Below are 19,178 nucleotides of genomic sequence, written 5' to 3' on the forward strand. Positions count from 1 at the left end.
AACAAAATAGCTCAAAATGTGAATTTGTTTTAATAAAAATGGTTAAAAGCAGTAATCTTTCAGATATGTAGAATCAAAGTATGTTTAGTATTCAATCAAATGCTTTTTTTATTCTAAGAAGGGTATTTTCAGTCTCTTCACACATTCCAGTAGAGAAACATTCTGAAAACCGCTGTGCTGTGTTATTTAACTCTTAACCTTTAACAAGGAAACAGGCAACACTGACTTCTAAAAAAGCAGTTTCCACTGTAAAAAGGAGAACTGAACCTTTTACCACTGCAAAAAGGTTAACTGAAGTTAACCTGTTTAAAATAGTGTGGCCTTTAGACTCAGCAAGAGGGTAAGTTTATCCACTTACATGACTATCTGACATAGTACAGAAATTATTGAATTACTAAGACATAGTCTTAATCTTCTGAATAAGTTAATAGTGCCTCTCTGAAGTGTTACACCATGGAATGTATTATTCTCCAGAAAGACATGGTGCTCACTCATGTTCACATCGTAATCAGATGAATAAGTCAGACAGCATTTCTGGTGTAAAGAGTCAGGCTGGCAGCTGCATAGGTAGGTGGATAAGAATGTTTTGTGCAGTTGGTATAATAATTTGAACTGTGTAGAAGCAAAAAATTGAGCTATGCTTGTTTCTTGAGTTCATAGAGAAAAAAAGTCTTCAGACAAAACAGTGGGGGTGGTCTCATTGCCAAGCAGAGGGCCAAGGTAATTTTGTGTTTGCTGCTGGTCACTCCTCATACTGTGAAATAGCTTTATTATTTCTGCCTATATAATATTCTGCCTATATAATAATTTTATTATCAACTGCCCTATGTGTACTTGAGCTGTCTAAGGAATGTGAAACTAGTTGGTTTAAAAAAACAGAAAACATTGGAATAATAGAAGTACTTTTTAGTTTTGTTTTTGTAGCAGTAAACTTCTAATTTTTAAGAAATGCATTAAGCTTCTGTTCCTGAAAAAATTACTTAAGTGTAGTCCTTATTGGAACTTTAGAAGTCCCTTACGCTGCTTTATGAATACCACAGACCAGTAATCTTTGTTCTAATTTTTAAAATGGATATTTTAAAAAACAAAAAATTCAAAGGCCAAAATAAAACCCAATTTTGTTGGCATAACTTAAACAAAAATCAAAACTTTATTAGTTTTGAAACATTTGATGTATTTGTTCAGAGGATTAATGGTCAAAGTCAATGGGAATTTCTTCAGCATGGTAGTTACCTGCTCCACTGAGCATCAAAATAATATTTCTGACATTTGGGGTTTCTTCCTTTCAACTGGTCATTATAAAACATATGGAATTTCAGACTGTCTTAATCAAAAGTCAGGCTTGAAAGTAATAACTTTGATAAAATAAAGAAGCAAGGATCTGTTCATTATTTATTATAAGTCCACATGGAAGAAGCAGGATGATATAATTAACATGGACACTACTCTGAAGAAAAATACATAAAAAATTAGTTTCTTATCTTTTATATCCTGTTATGCTGCCTTATTGGAGAAATCCATTAGTGCAAGATTCTGACTGGCCAAAGAAATTCCTTTCATGACACCTTCCTTCAGTAAGCCACATCCTCACAATGGAATTTGTAATTCTTTATTAGCATAATGTATATTGGCAATATAATGTTGAATATGTCTTTGTTTATATATTTAAGCAAACCCTTCAACTTAATAGAAGCCATGTTTGATTTTCTCAAATCTGCACAGGTTCATTAAACTTTGTGGCCCAAATAAATACAAAATTATGGATGTGCTATGCACAAATGTTGCCATACAGCTGGAAAGTTTTGGCCCCAAGATTTTCTTGTAATTCTCTCAACATTTCTGTGAAGAAAATAAATCTCACTGCATGCAGAACTGAGATTCATCATTTTCAGCTCAACTGAAATCTGAAAGTAGAGAGAACTAAACTGCAAGATTATGGAATCCTGGGAACCTTTGAAACTCCAAAAAGATTTCATAAATCAATGTATTTTATCCTGATAGCATTTGCCCTTAGTGAAATGAATTCTTGAAGGAAGATTTTAAACAAAAGCTTGGTGACAATGTTTTCCATGGGAAGTCTCTTTTTGACTAAATCTGTGGCAACCTTTTCCTAAAAATTTTAGTTTTATTGAATACATTTTTACTCAAATGACATGCATGAAATTATATAAAAAATATTATATTGAAAATTAGATAACTAACTTAGAATAGAAATTATACTTTTTCTAGTCTTTACTGAGGCCTACGAAATACCTGCTCAATATTTCATTTTATCAGTACCATAAGATTTTCACTGCTTATAGGCCCAACCCCTAGTATTCTACCAAATTAGTTCAGCTTCTGTTCTAATTATGTCCTTGGTTTCAGAGATAAATGATAAATTAGGGTCTGTATGGGAAGCATAATAGAATCCATCATTAATAAATGACACTGATATATAGATGTCAAAGAAGTCATTCTTGGATTAACAGATGTGATAGCATCAGGACTATCAGCAGGAACAGATTGTTTTGGGCTGCAGATGAGAAAATAATTCACAGATAATTATTTAATTGATGTCCTCTGTCTCTGTAGTTACATTCCAAAGTCTTTCTTGCCACTGCTCTTTTTTCAGAGCTGGAAGGGTTAGAATGACAGGCAATGAGGTTTTTGAGGACTCAAAGAGCAGAAATAGATGGGAAGTGACAAGGGCACATTCTGACCATTTAAAACCTGTGTTTTCCTAGGTCACTTTGTTTGATTCATTCTTGGGAATGTATTTATTTTCCTGCTGCAGACTTGCAGTTTTCTCACATTAAAGGACAGATGGCCTTTTGAAAGGGTCCAAGGTCTCAAGTGGGGTGCTCTTTCATGTAACAGACTATTTCCATGTGTGATCCAAATGCTTGCTTCCTCTCACAACATGCAACACTAACAGAACAAAACTGAAAATATTCCTGAAAAATGGCCATGAAGATATAGGAAGGAGAATAACAGGGCAAGTTGATCTTGTTCTTTCAGTTTCCTTGAAGCTTTTGACTGCCTTTTTTTCCCCTCCTACAGGGCTGAACTCTCCTTCAGCTGCACAGGCTTCTGGTAAGTGATGAGGGAGTTCTGGTTGATCACAAATTCTGCAATAGAAAGGGGAAGAGAAGTACATAAAATGAAAGTGATTACTCCTTCTCTGCAGATAAAATAGCAAAATAGATACAGTCATTTAAATGAGGAATGATAAAACTAATTTGCTCATTATACCTATGTATTCAGAGAATATCAAGAAACATTACACTGTATGCTTTTAGAAAGGAAGTAATCTCATATCTTAATTTAGATTGTAGCATGATATAATCTATGTGTCTTTTGGTGATTTGGAATAGTTCACAAACACAAGATTTGAAAGACAGGTATAGCCAAATCTAGAAAAATCATTACCAATCTACTGATTCTTAAGTGTTAACAATTAACTAAGACCTACATCCTTCAAAAACTTCTTTCAGGCAGCTTTATCAAAAGAGACAATACACAGATAAATATGACAGAAAAAATTAAATTTTTTCTAGAAAAAATTCTAGTGTCTAGAGCTCAAGATGTCCATAAGTATTCAGGAATAAATGCAGTAAGCTCTCTCTCTCTCTCTCTCTCTATCTATATATATACATGAAATTAAAGTCAAAATATATCAGTGATTTGAACTCGTACTTCTGTTGAATCAACTTAGTCAGAATACTTAAACTCTAATATCCTTGCAACATAAGAGTCAGATTGGAATAAAACAATATGTTTTAGTTCTGCTAAATTTGTTAAATCTGCCATTTTGTTAAATGGCAGATAAAATCTTTCAGAATTTATATTTCAAATCTGAAAAATTATCTTTCCATTAAATATTGTCAGCTGAAAATTTCTAAACATTTCCTGTAAAAATCTATTTTAAAGAATTCTATAAAAAATAATAGCATTATAGTATAATTTCATAAAATATGCTGCTTTACATAATATCAATATGCTTTAAAATGGGATGATCAATATAGGCCATTTGAATAACTTGGCTGTAAAAGACACTGTAATGAAAAAAATGTGTTACAATTTGGGGTGATTTACTTGAGATATATTTTTTTACATGGGAATATAAATTTTATACATAAAATTATATTTAGAGTTATCCAATATACTTCTATGGCTAACATATATATGGAGGAGCTTCACACCCATATAATTTGTCTTCTTCTATTCCAGCATCAAAGAAGAAAGACGCATGTTGTTAGAGATAAAAGTTTACATAAGAAATCTCTCTGAAAAAATTGAGTTCTGTAAATTTGAATTCCAGAACAGCTGGTGGTGAATTTAAGTTACATTGAACCAAAGTTCATAGTTATCAGATAAAAAGCAAATAATTATAAAACCAGGCTCTTCTATCACAAAACATATGTCACTGTTTGTCAAGAGTGGAACACAGTAATGTGAAAAATGTCAACTACATGCAATGAAGACCACTCCTACTAAGACTCCTTTTCTGGTTTACTACTGAAATAATAAAAAATCAGGTATTTGGGCAATGGTTTAATAAATGACAGTAATTTAAATTAATGATCTCAGACAGTCAGAGGAGTGCCATTAAACTATTTATGAAACCTGTGCACGCTTCCAGATTCTTGCTCAGAGACAAGCAAGGCAAACACAAGGACCGCATCAGTCTATCAGACAGTTTTCATTTGGATTGTACTTTGATGCTGCTGCAATCTGACCAATAAACAAACTGTATTTTTATCTGCTTTAATAAGGAAGTAAGGTTTTCATGTAATCATGCATGACAGTAGCACCACAAGGCAGTGTAGGCTGGCAAGGTCCCTAGGCTGACTCAGTGTCCAGTGGAGGTTCAGTTTTGTGGTCAGAACAAGTTGCTCAGGATTTCATTCCATAGAGGCTGGACTTGGTACCACCCTTCAACCTGGCCCTGCTGCCTGGCTCATGTAGGAAAAGCTCATCTTGAGCTTATGGTGAACACACTTAACTGAGAACCTTTTTCTAGTGCTTAATCAAGAAGCAGTAGCCCCTTTTATATTTATATTTATATTATTTTATATTTAATTCTGTAGGTGATAAAGTCATGGATGATTTGCTCATGACACATTAATGGACAGAGTTAGTTTTTATTCTGTGTTTATAAGGAACCCAGAAAATTTCTAGGCTCCATTCTAACTAACAGGTCCCATTTTAATACAAATTAAATTAAGAGAAAGAAATAGAAATAATTACGTCTGCTTTCCCAGGTGCCAGGCTGTGCTAAAATAATTTAGTAGATATGACCACATTCCAATTGAAATACAGAGTTTAGCCTTGCCCAGCAATGACAGGTGAGTGTCTTCAAGCACAGCCTTGTCTTCTCTGCTTGCACTGAGAAGGAAGCACATATTTCTGACTCAGTAAGTGGTTGTGTGGTTTAAACTGGGTCTGAGCTGAAAGCAGTGTGTCTTTCCAAGAAGAAAGGTATGCTATGGCAAGCTGTGTGGGTGTAGCCACATCTAGCATTAGGAGCTGGTATGGACTTAGCAGAGAAGTGTAATATGTATGGAGAACCAGGATTTTTAGGAGAATTTAATTCAGCTCAGTTTTCTTTTCCTGTTGGAATTTACAATCAAAATTTTGCTGCACTTGTGACAGCAAAGTGTTCATTTTTCATAAGAAAAATTTGGACAGAAGGCAAATTATACCATGCATCTCTCCTCCAACCTCTATTTTTCCAGGCCTTCAGAAGTAATGAAGCAATTTTAAGCACCAGTACCCTAATCACTAACCTTCTTTCTCAGCTCAGTGTTCCTACACTTTACATCAGAAGGATGAAGAAATACCACTGTGAGCCTGCTGGGCACATTCTAGGTCTCTCTGTCCCAAATGCCTAAAAAATTTGGAGCTTAGGTGTGTATCTGGTCAGTAGTCATTTATTCTCTGACTTGAATACTGCTTGTCTGGTCCGAGTGCAAAGAATAACGAAAGGTGACCCCCAAAACCCAGTGCCCTGGGTTTAATATTCCAGGGTTTGGTTGTGCTTATGAAGAGTCTAGCATCCATTTTAAATTCTCTATGCCTAGCAGACAGCAAAACTGCCCCTTAGACAAGACACTAAGTTTATTTTTGGAATATGAGATTTAAAAAAGAAACAATTAACTGCAGTAAGATTTCCCCTTTAAACTAATTATCCTCTCCTTTACAGAAAAAAAAAACAACAAAACACCAACAGAACAGCAAAACAAGAAAGCAAACAAACAAACAATGCCTAAACAAAGCCAAAACACCAACCAAACAAGAAAAAACTAAAGAAACAAAAAAACCCCAGTCAAATAACCCAAATAAACACCACCACCACCCCAAACCAAAACAGAAACAAAACAGGAAGGGTTAAGAAAAGAGAAAAAAATACTTAAGAATTTGCTGTGTTATTTTGGGAGGTGCTGTGGCTTAAAGTTCACAGGCAGCCAAACCCCAGACCGTTAGTTGCCCACTCCCTGTAGGGAATCAGAAATCTGAAGCATAGCACCATCATATGAAGCTACCATGAAGAAAAAAGAACTTTATCTAAACCAAAGCAAGAGTATAAAAGGGAAATAATTATTTATTTCTTCTTGAAGGTAAACTGATTTTTAATACTTTGTCTAATTTTTGATCTTGGGAGCTGAAACTCTTGTTCCACTTGCTCTCTCTGCTGTGCAGATAAACTTATCCTGCTCTAACCTCCCACTTATCTGCTCAATGTTTCTCCTGGGAACAAGGAAAGGCATGACTGCTACATTCAAATAAATATTATCAAGAAAAAAAAAGACATGCAAGTAATAAAAAATGTTAATTGAGATGTTTTCACACCAGTTTGGTCTCTTTGTTTCAGAGACTTAGTTTTATTTTTAATGATCCTACTTATATTCCATACTGAAGCAAATGCTTTAGAAACAGGATGCAGAAAATCTGAAACCCATTAAATAATTAAGAGTAGGTTGATCCTAATTATACCATTTTGATATAGCATATGTGTATATATATCTATATACATATACACTGAAATAACAATCTAAACCACCATGCTAACCAAGATGTTAAGCATATTTACTGAAGTTTTGAACCAATTTGATCATAAATGAAACAACGTTAAGACAATCATAAAGCATGTGGGAGACTAGAGTTTGGACAGCAGTAATAGTTTGTTCCTTCTCTTAGTTTCCACTAAATAGCCCAAGCAATATTCTTTAGACATTTCTTCTCAGAAAAATAATGAGTAATCAGAGGCTTTTATAAACTTAATGGATACTTAAGTGATCATTATTGCAAAACACTTTGGAAAATCAGAAATATTAACTTCATATTAAATTAATGTCTCTAAACATGTTTGTTGCTGAATGCCTACCATCTTGCTGTTTAAATTTGATTTAAACAGGTAAGATATGAAGACTATTTTTCCTCTTGTAATACAGATAACACTATTGTTTAAAAGGAAAAGGTTATATTCTTCAAAATCTAAACATATTATTATTTTGCATTTCACCTCTAGCTAGAGACAAATTGTATTTCTGAGCTCATTAATGTCTTAAAAATACTTTGTTGATTTAAATAGATATTAGACCTTCCCATTGTTTTCCTGGTTTGTTTTTTTTTTTCTTTCTGTAAGTTCTGTTGTTTATTCAACATAACGTAAGCCTCTCTGATGAAATCTGTGATTTTTATTTAGAGACTGTGTTTCATTCTGCTTTGCTCATAGTAGAAGTGGAAAGCAGAATATTGCTGCCACTACACACTACCCAAAGTATGATAGATCTTCTTTGCTTGGTCCATTTACCTCCACTAGAGTAGGCCCCTGAGTTAGGAGCTGGAGAATAGAACTTTAATAAATCCACACTTGTAGAGAAGGAAATCCAAAACTTCTTGTATATGACCAGTGATGTTCACTTATTCTTTCAATATGCTTTGAACACCAACTAAATATTTAGCACACCAAGCCCCATATAAACATTTAGCACTTATCTTTTCTTAAGCTGGAATTAAAAAACTAAGAAAAAATTTAAATAAATATAAATAAAAATAAGTGCTGAAGAAACTGCATTTATATTATTCCATCTGACCTGTGTTATCTTTCAATTGTCCTTCTTGGAGGAAGAGGACAGCCCCAAATTAAGAAAGGTTAGATGAGGAAATTTAAGTTGTTTTCCAATGTCATAAACCCTTCAACTCAGATGCATAAAATCTTTCTGTCAACATAAGCACGGAAGAGTTAGGTGGAGGAAACTGAATCACTGAAGGAGTTAACTGTGGGGAGAAAACACCTTTAATAAGCAGCTATGCAAGTCCTGACAGTGGAAAATGTCAAGCAGGTGGGTAGGCCTTCATGTTTTGTGTGTGTGGCCAGGGCGTACACAATAATAACCTCTCTCTTACGCCTAGATTTGGTTACCTCTTTCTGCAGTGATGATGGCATATTTACAACATTTCTCTGCTCCCTGTGAAAGCTTGCAAGCCAGGTACCTACACATCTTGCCAACGGCTGCAAATTCCAGCCTGAATTCTGTTTCCAAGAGTCAGAAGTTGTATTACATTTTGAGGTCTACATTTGAGACATGTAAACTCAAAGGATATCATACTTTATTTCTCATGACAGCAAGAGTAATTGCTATGATATGCAATGACTGATAGAGAAGTTCAGATTTGCTTGCTTACTTCACTTTATAGAACAATCTTTCCTGAAGATCAATCTTTTGATGGATGAATAGGAAAAAGGAAAATTTTTTCTTGGATAAACACATATAGAGAGATCTTATCTCGGTTAACTGGTGTAAATCTGTCTAAAATGCAATAAAGTCAGACCATTTACCTTGGGATTAGAATGTAACCTTATATGTGAGAAGATAAATAGTTCAGGGCTGCTTAGAAGGTTATCTTTGTTCCCACATTTGAATAACTTTCATGAAATTTACATTTCCCATATGTTAAAAATATCTATGCTGAAGAAATATGCATACATTATTAAAGTACTCAATAACACACTCGTTTTACTTTTTAAGCAAATCTATCATAGAGAAAAATGAAAGGTAGCAAAGTTCTCCCCATTGACGAGGTTTATTTTTTAACTCTGATTAGCTGTCTGTATCATAGGTACTACTGGTTCATTTTTTGTGGGGGATTAATAAGTAGGAATTATATAGACAGACAGAAAAGCAAAACACAAAATACAGTCAAAACACATGTGAATTTATGTCCATTTCCCACACAGTACTGGTGGTGTTTCAACTATCAGTAAAACATGGGGCAATACTGAGTATGGTACTGCCCTCAATTGGAGGACCTGACTGCAAGAATTATAAACTCCCAGTTGATCCTGAACTGGTGCAGGATCTGCTGCTCCTTCTGGATCCATAAAAATCCATGGGGCCTAACAAGATTCATCAGAGAATCCTCAAAGAACTGATGCCATCTCAAGATGATTTTTGAGTGGACTTGGGAACCCAGAGAGGTCACAGCTGACTGAAAGCAGGTAAATCTTGTCCCCATTTTCGAGCATGGAAAGAAGGAGGATCCTGGAAACTGCAGAACTATCAGTACCTGGTAAAGTCATGGAAAAGGTTATCTGAGAGGTACTAAAAATCATCTGAAGGACAACACAGTCTTCCATCACAGCCGGTATGGTTTTTATGAGGGGAAAACCATGCTTATCAAACTTGATTTCTTTCTATGACAGGATAACCAACACAGCTAACCAAGGAAACCCAGCTGATATTATCTTTTTGAACTTCAAGAAAGCTTTTGACACTGTGTCTCACAGTATCCTTCTGGACATAATGTCCAGCACACTGTTGGACTTGAGTAAGCAACAGGCTAAGGATTAGGCACAAAGGGCTACAGTGAATGGGGTGACACTGGACTGGTGACCTGTCACTGGTGGGGTTCCAGAGGGCTCCATCCTTGGACCTGTGCTCTTCAACATCTTCATTATCCATTTAGATGCCAGACTCAGAGTAATACTAAGTAAGTTTGCTGACTACACTCAGCTGTCAGGAGTTGTTGGCTCTCTCAAGGGCAGGGAGGCCCCGTAGAGAGATCTCAATAAATTAGGGGGTTGGACAATCATCAATCATATGAAACTCAATAAGGGTAAATTCTGAATTCTGCACCTAGGATGGAGCAACCCTGGATGTGTATATGAACTGGGGAATGAGACATGGGAGAGCAGCTCCACAGAAAGGTTCCTGAGAAGAAGCATATGAGGAACAGCTGAGGTCACTTGGTCTGTTCAGCCTGGAGGAGACTGAGGGGAGACCTCACTGCAGTCTTCAGCTTCCTTATGAGGGGAAGAGAAGCAGCAGACACTGATATCTACACTCTAATGAACAGTGGCCTGAAGCTGAGTCAGGAGAGGTTTAGGCTGGATATCAGGAGCACTGGAACAGGTTCCCCAGGGAAGGGGTCGCAGCACCAAGCCTAATAAAGTTCAAGAAAGTCTTGACATCTCAGGCACATGGTGTGATTCTTGGGGATGTCCTGTGAAGGGGCAGGAGTCAGACTTGATCTGACTAGTGACCTGGTGATCTTCTTGGGTCCCTTTCAACACAACATTCTATATGTTTCTAGGATTTTTCTTACCACTCCCTTTGTTCTGTCCGCAAGAAACATGCAATTGTTCATAAGATTAGTTTTACAGAAAAAAATAATGAGGTCTATAATTCCTGGTTGGTTTTTTGGGGGTTTTTGGGGTTTTTTTTTGGGGGGGATTTTTTTTGTGTAAATAGTTGTTGCTTAAATCTCAAGGTATACAATTAGTTCTGTTGACACAGAAATAATTGTGAGATGCTGAGATCAGTCATAGAAGATGATTCAAAACTAATGGATTGTTTTATTTAATTCTTCTCCTGGAAATCAGAAAAGTTTATAAAATATTTAGTAATTTGTAAAATGTAAAATAACAAAAAAACCCTATGCCCCACTCACATTAATTTTAAACACCCTTACAGTAAAAATGGCCAATCTTCAAATGGTCATGTATATAAAAATTATATTTCATTACATTAGTGTGACATCCAGTTGCATATGCGAAATGGAACATTGCATATTTAAGACAGAGGAAAAATAATATATTTAGAAAATCTCATTTATTTTTCTTTCTTTAAGTTTTTAGTAGGACTTTTACTAAAATAAAGGATTTACATTAGTCATAATGATGACAAAACTCAAAATAAGTTAGACACATGAAACCTCACAAACCTATCTATCTGCTAAATTCTGCCCTGACAAATAATAAAAGACCAAATTTATGTCATCAGACTATGATGCTATCAGTTATTATGCTCATTAGAGTGTTGAGAAGTGTGTTTGAAATGAAAAATTAATTGTGAATCAACATCTAAAGAAGGTGTGATTTGCATAAGCATACAAAGTTATCCTAACTATCTGAGCTTTTAGGTAATCAGAATTGAAGAAAAGAAAACTATTCCCTCCCCCTGTGATTCTCACTAAATGATCTTATGTGTATCAAAGCTTTTTCTTCTCCTCTTCCTATAGAAGATCCACAAGGATAATTTTGGATATTTTTTTTTTTAACTATCACTTACATCCCAGCTCCATTCTCTGCCAGGGACTATTGAGCACAGGTAAAATAAGAGCAGGTGCCTACAAAGAGAGAATAAATATATTCCTGTGTATTCACAACTAAACTGCTTTCAAGGGCTGGGATCATTCAACTTCTGATTGTTCTGTTCTCTTAGAAAGGCTGTTAAGGGAAGGAAAACCAAGAAGGTGAAGAACAATGGTGTGTCCTCTATGCAAATCTATAAAATCCCATAGGAATGGTACCTAAGTTTTGAGGAGTGACTTTTATGTCATTTGTGATGAAATAAATCTCTAGAAAGCTTTTTTTAATGCCTGGAACTTTATTTCCTTTCCCTGATTAAAGAATACCCAGCTTCCAAATGGCACAAACGGCTCCATAAGGAAACAACCTATTTTAGGTCCATTGCCAAGTCCTTCAAATCAAGAGCTATGACTCATCTCATTTACTATTTGTCTTGGAATGGATGTTTCAACAAGAAACCTGACTGGAATTTTGTACGGTTCAGTAAAAGACATTTTTCCTTATTTTACCTCTTAATTTTTGTTAACAGTTGTTTCATCTGAGTGAAAATAGTAGAAATAATGGTTGGCAATAGTAGCACAGTACCTGAATCTAGGCTGCTAACATTCAATATCAAGAGGATAACTTTATTAATTTGAATAAAGCACAGATATCTCTGTGAAAGAGAGACATAGAGAGGTAGGGGAAGGATGAGGGCTTAATTTCTCTCTCAACTGATATAACACATTTTCAAAAAATCTAGGTTATTCTATAATCTTCATATTACCTTCAAATAAAAATATAGTTTAATACTTTAAAATGGATCTGTTTTTCTTGTTGTTAATTAAATGTGCAATATTATTAAATTTTATATTCATATATTGAATGTAAGTAATCATTAATTCCACCCATTTGAAATCACAATAAATCTTCCTGAATCATTTCTTTACAATCATTACAGCAGATGTAATTTTTCTGCTCTGGCTACCCCTCCTGACAACAGTAACAACCTTAACAGGTTTATGTTTTCTTCACTATATGGCAAATACCAAAACCTAAGGGCGGATGAGTGCTTCCCAGTTTGCCTCATTGAAAACTAGGTAGTTTAGAATTGCATGACAATCTCAGAAATTTACAAGTGGTAGAATTCAGCATGAAGAGTCTCTGCAGATACACAGTTATAGGTTTAACTGGGTAGCATAATTTCTTTAGCTGGTGCAGTTGTCATAGCAAGGTATGTTAGCTCCATCAGAGAACTCTGAAAGCTGCTAAAAAATTGCAGTGGTTGGAGGTGACCTCCAAAGATGTCTTAACAAGCAGATCAAGCTGAGGTCTACTCTTACTTCTCTATAAAGAGAAAGTTTTAATGTAACACTACATATTGTAGCGATATTGTAGAGATTACAGGCCAAATGTAACATGACACACAGAAATAAAGGGGGAAAAATTATATATTTGCCAAGGTCCTACACACGGGCTGTGACAACACTACTTACAATACTTACGAATCTTGATTCTTCCCAACTACCAAACTTGATCTACAGCACATAGAAAGGAAAAAGCTGATGATGAATATTAGAACTTCCTAAATCCTCACTTTCTGTATTTAGTTACATTAATCCAACATTAAAGGCTGAATTTTTATATCTGAATCCTTATAGGAAATCCTACAGTCTAATAAGGTGAATTCCTTTTGAACCAAATTTCTCTTGTCACACTTGCAGGTCTGGGATTTGAAATAACAGCACCATTTTGTTATCACTGTTCTTTATCTGCTGAAGGACATTTGAGATAAAGCAGTGCAAAACTGCTGTGACAAATTTCAAATCCATGGTTAACTCACCTAACTTCAAATCTGCTTTAAAAAAAAAAAAGTGTTCTGCTATTCCTGCTATTCCTGTGGGTGAGCTTTCCCAAAGCTTAATATTTTTAAGACTTTTCAGGAGTTAAATTTTTCTAATTTTTTCCTAACTCTTCCCACAGTAATATTTTACTACTGTAAGTAGTCCTTGCTGTCTCTTTTTACTTACTCATGTCTTTTGAAGTACAGACAAAAAAAAAAAAAAATCTTCCTATTGCATGACAAATTTTTCTCCATCCTCTGAACTTTAGTTCACTACTGGTTTTGTTACCTAGTCTAATGCTTGCAACTTGATCCCAGTTTACTTTGAATAACCCTTGTCTCTCCTGACTTGTTTCTCAATCTGTCCTTTTTCCCTTGACAGGGTCTCTGTCATGAACTAATGAACTATCCTGCTCTTTCAAGTCTTCAGCCACTGTCATTCTTTTACTTTTGTTCACATCCATTCATATGAATGCATTGAATTCATAGCTAGATATCATAGTTTACTTAAAGTTATGGCTTACTCTTTCTTGTCATCAAATTCCTAACTTCATAAAAACCCTACAGTGTTAAAACAAAACAAAATTATATGAAGAAGGCATCAGCTACAGTTTTCAGCTTTGAAGAGAAAATAGCTTCTCAAGTTTAGATTTGAAAATTGATCTTTGTAAGCAACAGTTTTGTTCTGGTATCTAGGAAGAACTTAGAAAAACAAAGACACAAACAATCTTTTCTTTTTTTTTTTTTTTTTTAATCTGTATCACAGAGTTCTATCCACAGTCTTTAATTCCCTTTAAAATAATCTAATTTAATCTGACAAAGAAGGTTTTTCACAATGTTCACTAAAATAAAAACATGGGTTTTCTTTCACCTTCCCAGTCTTTTTTCCTGTGAACATTAGTACAAAAGGGATTTGGTCTCCAAAACCATTCCAAGAAAGGGATATATAATGCAGTGCTTATTCAAGTATGTCAGTGGTTTTGCTTAAAACTAGTTACTCCAAAAACATAATAAAATCACTTTAACGTCTCTGCTGCAGTAACGCTGCAGAAAACAATGGGAAAACAATGTCCTCTGATTTGTAAAAGAAGCAAGTCATCTGTGGCATTAAAATGTGCAGCAGCCAGAGTTCCAGCACTTTTATGAATAGTTTAAAAAATGAATACTGGTGTATTATTTAGTAGTTCACATTACACAAGGGAGACAGTATCATGAGTGAGTGCTGTTTTCTAGCCTTCTCAGTGATGCTTAGTTCCCCTTGAGCCTTCTCTCTTCCTGAAGCAATCCCCTATGTCTGACTGGAAATGTTGTCCACATCCAGTCATGGATGAACTTGTTTAGACATTCTTCTTAGATGCTGATATTTTTAAGACTAAGAATTACGCTTGTCAAAAATATAAAAATTAGTGTTTCTGAGTAAATTGCAGTGTCTGTGGAAAGTAAAATACATCAATAAAATTCACTCTCAAAATAAAGGTCTTTATGAGGACTACACAGATCAAGCTTTGTTTTATTCTATTCTGGAACTTCCAGAAAACTGAACTCCAGTTTTGCAGTTGTAATGTTGAAACAAATAGCTGTTTTGTGTGAAGAACCCTAATCCTGAACCTCTCACACTGAAGACATTCCTAGCAGTTTCTGCACTTCAATCTTGTATGTTAGGCCTAAATTCTAAGGAAGAGTACTCGCCAAAATTAGGGAGTTAATTTATAAGAAAAACAGAGTAAGCCAAAGGAAATAAAAGCATTTCATTAGAACCTGAATTTTTTCTCCACATGCAGTAAATTATATTTCATATGTCATCTATTTTTTCCAAAAGTATTTTGGAGATGACCAGAGTTGGCTACATTCTTCTTTGGAGAAGATCTGAGTTAGGACATTATGATCTCCGTAATTATCTAAAGATAGGAGAAAGTCTGCTTCTAGCTCTTAAAAACAGCAACTACTTAGTAATGAGAGGGCTTGTTATATTGATGCATGAAATATGCTTTTTTAGGAATGAAACCAAAATGTGATTTTTGAAAGATAAAGCAGACTCAAATTTAATTTACAATAAATTTTATTTTGTTGTGGTAGCTCATATCTCTGTTATCCTTTAACCACATGACCATATAAAAAACAAATCAATCTGTACCACTTTCAATTAACTTCTTTCTGTCACTGAAAATGAATTATACTTTTTTGGTTTTCAGTCTCAAATTTGTAGCATCTATGGATAAACTAGTTTTTCATATTTTTTTAAGGACTGCCAAAGTAAAGAAATTTCTGTTCTGAGATCTTCCTGATAGCATGAAATAGTGGTCTTATTTTGAGAAGAACCCATATCTATCAATTATCAAATTGTTCAGATCTTCATTATTTGTTTTAATCTTAGAATGGCTCTCACCTATTGTTATACATTAAACCTATTAAATATGTATATATATATATGAAACGTAGCAATTGGGAAATTGATATCTGACAAAACATTTTTATCCAGTTTTCTATAGTGGATGGAATCATAAAATCAACAAGACTGGCAGCTACCCCTAGAGGTCTCTAGTCCTACCCCAGCATTCAAGAGAGTTCCCGTTTGACAGATTGCTGAGAGGTACCCATCTGGGTATTGAATTTCTCCATGGATGCAGAATCCACAGCTTCCTCAACTAATACATTTTTTTCCCTTAAATATATTTCTGGAGATGTCTTAAAAAATAGACATATTTATATGCAAATTATATTTTGCATATAGGTATAGCATTAAAATTTGCTCATGTTAAAGAAAAATAATTATAAAAATAACAGAGATTCCAATCCACATTTTAATACCCTTTTCTTTTGGATTGCTAATACATTTAATGAAATATCCCTTTTTATTTTATTCAGACCATTAGTTCATTTTTTTTTTCTTTCTCTTTACTCTTAAATCTCTACACTACTTAATTTACTTTTCTGCTTTAAATCCCAGCTTCTCTGTTATTTTCAAGGCTCTCCATAGCAACATGGTACCTTGATTTTGATGCTTATCCTTTAGTCTCTCTCTATACAACCCTTCTTTTAATGTCACGTTTTCTTCATAGTCCAAACCTGTTTAAAAGAACCTCCCACCTAGTCTTCATTGTTCTTGCACTCATTCTTTTAACCTTTACAGAAACCTACTTTTTCTTGAAAAAAGCTTTGATTAAGTTAGCGCATGCATTATAGCACAGTCAGTGGTTCAGAATAGTATTTGTCAATGTTGTAAATGTTCACCTGAACACTTGAATGAATTTGTATGAATTAGTCGATGTTGTGCTTCTGCTTATCATGCACAAGTATTCTTGTTAAACAAATTAGCAAGGGAACATTTTCTAAATTAGTGATTTTACAGATGACATCCACTAAATTTCACAATTATAAATTCTTACATAAAAGATACTTGAATATTGTTGAAACACTTGATGACCTATAATTGACGTATCTTCACATAAAGAGGTTAGAAAGTTTTTTCCCAGTGTTACACATAGGAAAGTGGAACACATTATTTAAATCTACGTCTCAAAGTAGGACAGTATCTAGTACTTTTTTGTCTGTGAAGCTGAGCAGTGGGAAGACCATGTCTGCACTATAGTGAATCTACTCTTTTGTGTGTTATAGGCCTTGGTGACTTTATGAGCATCAGATTTAATGATTGGTTTTGTATTTTTTTTTTTTTCAAAGTGTCTGAAACACTGTGAGGCTGCACAGCAGTCCTTGAGAGTAGCATAAAATGAGTAGGTATTGAATTCATGAAGACATGAAGAGAGGCAAAGTCTTTTTGCAGGACTATATAGGGTGGTAAAAATTTAAATTAATTTTGACTGATCTATTCACAGCTTATTATTAATAGTCCCTAGCACGTGCCTGTGAACATGAAGCTGGCCTAACCTTGCCAAGGATCTTGCTTAAAATTATGTGGGGAATTAGAAGACTACTAAAAAAGTTGTTCTTTGAACTTATTCTTCCTATGTTAAAGAAATAAAAACAGATGTCTTGGTAGGCTCATAGGAAATCTGTGGCAGAGCAAAGAACTCTATCTTTTTGCCAAGCCTTGGGGAAAAGTCTTAAAAGTTGTCTTCCAAATCTTACCTCAGTTTAAAGTGTAGGCTTCTGGTTGTGTTATGGCCTGGAAAAACCTCAAGTATGAATGATAATTCATAAATACTTGGGAATCCAAACAGAAGTGCTTCAAGTTTTGTGTATAGAAGAGTTAACAGCACAGGTATTTTGATTCATGGCATAAAGGAAAATAACTCCACATTCATATTGTTTCTTTTGGGTACCTGATTAAATGATGTGGGCAAATAATGGCATTTATCTGACACTTAAATTATGTTGGGAAGTTTTGCAAGAACTGCTGTCTTTGCAAATCTTAGCAAAACATGTCAGCCACTCTTGGCAGAGAAAGGAGGTCTTAGTATGCTATTGAAAGGAAAAGTTGTTTTTCAAAGCAATTTTATCCTTGTCCAAATATCTCAATGCATTTATTCTGGTTTGCACACAGCCATCCCTCTAGCGTTTTTACCAGTTTTTCACCACTCTGCTTTGTGCCTACAGTAACTGCTGGATTTGTGGTACAATAAATTGTGTTACACTAGACATTCAATCAGCGTATGTGGTGATAGCTCAGAATATGATGTTCTGGAGGTGAAATACAGAACTTGCCAGTAAGCTTTTTATAAAACTTGAATATGCGAGAGGTGTTTCGATTTTAGCTAGTTTGGGACCTTTTTGTTTTACTTTTGATTTGACAGTATATCAAGCAGTTGGCAAGAGAGATGAGACTTTCTGAAAGACCAGAAAGTAAAACGTTGTGGCTCAAAGTAAATTTTTGATCTTGCATATGATTTAGAAAGTGATACTAGAGCAAGTTTTTTCTATACATAGGCTTCTGAATGTTAGCTAGTAAGTAGTTATAACAAATACATTACAGATTTGCTTAGTAGTAAAATGACTGTTACAATTAATGTGACCATTACAGTATAGAACATGAGTAGTTATGTATGTAGGGATTAAAACAAACTATAAAGCCTTTGACATATATTGGCAAATGAGTACTATATTAAGCTCTCACATGATGCTAAAATTTCCCTTTCTACTGTGTTGCAATACAGTAGCTGTCTAGCTCCTATAGATATTCTGTGAGATTTACTAAACAAATCACTCTCAAGAGTGACATTAATTTTGTGTCGTGTTACCTGTTAAAACAAACTTTCAGACAAATAAACAAACAAAGAAAAAACCACCACCAAACCAGAAGAGTGAATATTACCAATTCACTTCAAATTACCTGAGCTGCATTATAACTCATTGCTAACTCCCACTATGAGGATTTATCCCAGGTTTTCCTTCACAGTTGTGCTCAGCATCTATTCTCAGCTGAAATGGGGTTGCTATTACAGACCATGATTTCATATTGTGGGGATTATTTAAAATCCAGTTCAGATATCACTGTACATCACCATATCTATGGAGTTGTTCCAGGCAATTTACAAATAACAGTGACTTGCTTCCAGAAACACAAGAATATACAGAAATTACTTTCCACTCTTTTTCTGCTGTTTCTCACAATTTATGTGGATCAAGGATTAAGGTAGTATGTGTAGCACTGAAATGGCAAAAATTATGTTACTATAACCTTAATTATGATAAGGTTCTGATAACTTATTTTCAGTGTTTGATTCTAGAGAGTACAATATAATTAGAATTTGAGACCATTTTTCTTTGAACTCTTTTCTAACTCTTGTTCTGGGCAAGCAGATGCACTGCTGAAGCTTCTGA

The 19,178-nt window shown here is 34.6% G+C and overlaps 1 long non-coding RNA gene across 1 annotated transcript in view; it reads right to left on the bottom strand.

The window, feature by feature from the left end:
• Positions 1 to 1,193: 1,193 nt before the first annotated feature.
• The window catches only part of LOC106628535 (uncharacterized), a 38,044-nt gene continuing 20,059 nt past the window's right edge, over positions 1,194 to 19,178 (bottom strand). Inside the window, exon 4 of the long non-coding RNA XR_001331951.2 lies at positions 1,194 to 3,110. This is a non-coding gene — a long non-coding RNA (uncharacterized LOC106628535). The remainder of the gene's footprint in view (positions 3,111 to 19,178) is intronic.

Source organism: Pseudopodoces humilis, chromosome 4, assembly GCF_049639895.1.
Source record: "Pseudopodoces humilis isolate 2021_Gansu_Grassland_sample_001 chromosome 4, ASM4963989v1, whole genome shotgun sequence".
Taxonomy (NCBI): Eukaryota; Metazoa; Chordata; class Aves; order Passeriformes; family Paridae; genus Pseudopodoces; species Pseudopodoces humilis.